This window comes from Crocuta crocuta, unplaced genomic scaffold, assembly GCF_008692635.1.
Source record: "Crocuta crocuta isolate KB4526 unplaced genomic scaffold, BGI_CrCroc_1.0 scaffold694, whole genome shotgun sequence".
NCBI lineage: Eukaryota > Metazoa > Chordata > Mammalia > Carnivora > Hyaenidae > Crocuta > Crocuta crocuta.
This window is the reverse complement of record NW_027527933.1, coordinates 1524569-1529854: the sequence shown is the minus strand read 5'-3', so window position 1 is coordinate 1529854 and position 5286 is coordinate 1524569.

Here is a 5286-nt window from a genome sequence, read left to right as displayed (position 1 = left end):
GTTTCTGAGTCATATTTGCTCTGCCAGCGCTGACATGTGGGAAGGCTGAGCAAAGTCAAGGGAAAGGGAAGTTCTCATGCCGACAGGAGGAACTCAGGGCTCAAAATGGGGTACTGTGAAAAAAAAATAGGATACTGTGTTTAAGACACCATCTAACCGAAATCTGTTTTTTGTGGCTATTGAGAAAGGCTAGGGATGGCCAAACTCACTTGTTTGAACATGTATGTCTGCCATGGGCTTGAGTTTCATGAAAAATAATCTTCAAAACTGTCACTATGGATTATTTGCAATCTTCAAGCACAGATAAGGTTATTTGTTTTTTCTTGATGTTCCTGATTAACATAAAGCAATTAAAGTAATAAGTGATAGATGAAGGTCAATTTTTAAGCTGTATTATTTTATATACACTTTCAAGGGCATCCTTGAGTAAAGCCTAAGCAACTCAAATTGAAAAACTAACCTCTTTGAAGAATCAGTCCCATTTATATCCTAGTTAATTGAATTATCTCAAATGTTTAAACTACACTTACAGTAGTACTATATATAGTTTTAATGTTTATTTATTTTTGAGAGACAGAGCATGAGTGGGGGAGGGGCAGAGAGGGAGTGAGACTCAGAATCTAAAGCAGGCTCCAGGCTCTGAGCTGTCAGCAGAGCTTGACACGGGGCTTGAACCCACAAACCATGAGATCATGACCTGAGCCGAAGTTGGACACTTAACAAATGAGCCACCAAGGAGGCCCAGTGTTACTATACTTAATTTTCTTTTATAAACACTTCAATTCTGAACCTAGCAATTAAGACTCTCCCAGCTAAGTGGTCTTATAAATGTAATAAACTTACTATCATAATAAGTATTAACTTGTCTTAAATATTCTAATACTGTTTATAAGTTCAGCCAAATATTTTATTATATTCAACAATTTTAAAATTGTAAGTCTAAAATCCATTGCCCTATTACATATTTTATTTTAAATTTTTTAAGTTTATTTATTGCAAGAGAGAGAGAGAGAAAATGAGTAGCCAAGGGGCAGAGAGAGAGAGAGAGAGAGAGAGAGAGAGAGAATCCCAAGTAGGCTCCGTGCTGTCAGCACAGAGTCTTACGTGGGGTTCGATCTCATGAACCGTGAGATCAGGACCTGAGCCGAAATCACGACTCAGATGCTCAAACAACTGAACCACCCAGGCCCCCAGCCTGTTACATATCTTAAATGGAATCACCAGGCCACTTGGTCAAACATTCTAATATGGCCAGTCTCTTTAACATTATAAACAGTTTGTATACTAAATATCGTACCAAATAGTCACACACTGTCACTAAACACAATCGTAGCAAAGTGTGAAAATCTCCCAGAACTAGAACACTCACACACACCTTCAGCCATCCCAAGCAAATGGTTGGGATTCCTCCGATCACTGAAGTTTCTTCAGTGGCCACAAATAGGGCCAGGATGCAAGACCTACGCCCTCATATATTCAGGGAACTTCTTCCTACACCACTGATGGACATAGGAGCTATTTTTGTACGTGTTATAACAAGAATTACATACTTTACCTTGGACTTGGCTTTAGGACCAATCTCCTGGGAGTTTGAGAGTTAGCCCATTCTATGGGCTCCTGGCTGACTCAGTCCATAGAGCATGTGACTCTTAATCTGGAGATTACAAATTCCATCCTCACATTGGGTGTAGAGAGTGCTTAAAAGTAAAATATTTTTCTTAAAAACAAAAGAATTAACTAATTTTCCTGTTGAAGGTGGAAGTCTGTAATGTCCACTAAAATCGCAGTGGACTTCCCTTTTGGCTTGGTTTCATTTTGCATTTCTTAAACTTCTTAAGACCTTTAGGTGCCTTTCCCTTTGATGTAAACGTTAATGTTATTTCTGCTGGGTACTTTGCACTCTTACGCAAATCTTCTGCAATTTCTTTTAGCTTCTTTTGTAACTTCTTTTAACTAACTGGTGTGGACAGACCTCTTCACTGTCACTATCTCTCCGCTAGCTTCCTTCTCCATGCTTCTTCCTCCCTGACTGATCTCAAGAGGTTTCTTTAATTCACTATCTGAACCCAAACTCATCTGACGGGATTCCACATCTCTCTCTGGACTGCATCTTGAAGGAGAGCAGAATATGTCACCCTAAAACACGCGGCTTTGGCATAAGGATTTTCAACTTGGTTGTTTTTGAAAGTCTGCAGACACACAGGAGAATCTCTGAAAACAGAGTAGAAGCTACCTTTCTGTAAAGGACACTTACCCTTAGCAAAGAAATCTCTTTCCCTCAGAAAGAGAAGACTGACTCTAAATCTCTTTTGGGGATTAATTCTCCAATTAATGGAGAAGACAATGACTTAAGTCTGAAGGACAACTGAGGCTGTTTACTGTGCTTTTACTAGTAGCATCCCATACCTTTTCCCACCCCCAAACATCTTTTTTCTTTAGCAGGTGATGGTATTTAAGGCATTGGCTTGGGCCACTTCAAGGGGTTTTACTCAGTCTTCCTGGGTCTCCCATATGTATACATGAGGTACACATGTTATTAAACTTCAGTCTGTGTTTCTCTAATTAATTCATCTTTTCTTTTTTTTTAAATGTTTTATTTATTTCTGAGAGAGAGAGAGAGACAGCATGAGCAAGGGAGGGTCAGAGAGAGAGGGAGGTACAGAATCTAAAGCAGGCTCTAGGGTCTGAGCTAACTGTCAGCACAGAGCCCGACATGGGGCTCAAACCCATGAACCGTGAGATCATGATCTGAGCCGAAGTCAGATGCTTAACCGACTGAGCCACCCAGGCACTCATTAATCCATCATTTCTTATGCAGGGTTCTCAGCCACAGAACCTAGAAGGGTAGAGGAATGATTCTTTTTCCTCCCCTACAGTCTGGTTCTAAAGGCACAATACTCGTTATAATTATGGAAGAGTGACTGCCTCCTTGTAGGGTTGCCTTTTAAAAACAAGTCAATAAAAAAGCAATTGACTCATTGCCATTGGTAAAAACACTCTAGGCCAGTGAATGTCAACCAGCGATGATTTGGACCCCAGATAGGACTGCCAGATTTAGCAAATAAAAATACAGGATGTTTAAGGATGCCTGGGTGGCTCAGTTGGTTAAGTCATCAACTTAAGCTCAGATCATGATCTCACAATTCGTGAGTTCGAGCCCCGCATCAGGCTCTGTGCTGACAGCTCAGAGCCTAGAGCCTGCTTCTCCTTGCTCTCTCTCTCACTCTCTCTCTCAAAAATAAATAAACATTAAAAAATTTTTAAAAATACAGGATGTGTAGGTAAATTTGAATTTTAGATAAATGTCTGAAATACTGCATGGGGCATGCTTATACCAAACAATTATGTTGTTTAACTGAAAATTAAAGACATTTGACAATGTCTGAAGATATTTTTGGTTGTCACCACCAGGAGTGGGGGTGAGCTACTGGCATCCAGAGGGTAGAAAGCCAGGCTGTTACACATATTCCAGTGCACAGAACAACATGTCACAGCCAAGAATCATCCTGTTCAACACAGGGCAAAGGTAGAGAAAACCTCATCGAGGCCAATGGGAAAATTAAGTGTAAAAGAAGGGGATGTGATGAATTACAGTGTTGGAATGGAACACAGTTGCAGAGAGGGGAAAAATCTTTTTCCTTCTTCCCTTCAAGGTTCTTGGTTGGGGCTCTCTAACAAAAGACAGAATAACAAGAGAAAAATGAAGAGAAGTTTGTTAGCCCGTGTATCTCATATATGTGTGGGAGAAACTCAGCAATGTGTAAATCAAAGAAGTGGTTAGAATTTAGGGTTATATACCATCTTAGGCTGCCAGAAAAGAGGATCTGGGGAGGGGATGAAAGGAAAGGGGAAGTGAGTTATGGATGGGAAAGTACTGTAAACAAGGGATGTTTAGTAAGGTTTGTTAGGCAGATTTAAGTCAGTGTCTTCTCTACCAGTATGAGTTAAGAGTGCACTACAAATTGCCATTTCCTTTATAGATGTAAATTTCCTTTATAAAAGGAAAGCCTGTGCTCTGTCTTTCAAGCTTTTCTTGCACCTACTGGTTCTCAAAAGCCATTAGCTCAGAATAACCCATATGCCAAAGGAGCATATTTTAGGGTGTCATATTCTGGTACTTCTAATGGTGACACACTGTCATAATGGATAACTTTATCCATAATGAATATTTTTTTAATTAAAAAATATTTTAAGTAGGCTTCACGCCCAGCATGGAACCCAATGCAGGGCTTGAACTCACAACCCTAGACCCTGAGATCAAGACCTGAGCTGAGACCAAGAGTCAGATGTTCAACCAACTGAGCCAATCAGCCACCCCAAATGGATGCTTTTTAAAGAAGTATGGAGGTTCAGTGTTTACCCCCTGGCAAACTGAGTCTCTAATTACAAAAAAAGTGGAAAAGAAAAGGAAGGTCTAAGAGACAATGTTCACACATGAATGTCTTCTGTCAAGAAGTAATGTTTGAATCACACAGTGCAGGCTTTGATACTGGTTGTAGTGGTAGCCAACCTTCGGCGGCCAGCCTGATCGCCTGTGTAGAAAGAGAGGGTCCCTTCTACAAGGTGGAAACGCAAAGAATGGCCCTCAGGAGAGGTTCAGGAGCCCATAACTAGAGAACGTGGTCCACAACATCTCAAAGTTATCTAAGATCTTGACCCCTTGCCATTGTCTACCAGCTTCCACTGAAGAGATGTAAGTAAAGGAGTTAGAATTTTATTTATAATAAAAGAAAACAATAACTCCATCACGCTGACCATTGCAAATGGCAATTCCTCAAAGTGGATTTGAGGCAGACAAGAGGGAAAACAGCAAGATGAGTTAGGAAGCCACTGCGTGAGACATAATAGGACCGCAGGCAGGAGAGCAGCAGTGGGGGTGGAGAGGAGGAAATCCAAAGGACGTAGAAATGGGCTTTTTGCTGAAAATCCGTTGGCAGGCTATGTTGAAAGAATTTCTATGTCCAAGATGGAGACAGACCTGCCCAGAATGCCACATCAGCAAACCAAAACCGAGACAACTTTCTTGTTCCTGTAAATGCTCCATTTGACCAGAAAGGCAGTATTTTCACCCAGCCAATCCCCAACTGCCAAGAATCTGTGCTGCTATCGTAGTTCTAAATAAGGTCAGCTACACAACCCTGGCCGATCAGTTTAAGGCAAATACATTTTCCTTATTCCCTGATTGACCTTCTAGCCTTATAAGGAAACACCTGACCTCCTAGCCGAGGATGCCGTTTCCATGTTGCTGCTTCTAACGCTCTTTAGAACTCATTTCTGTGAAGTCAT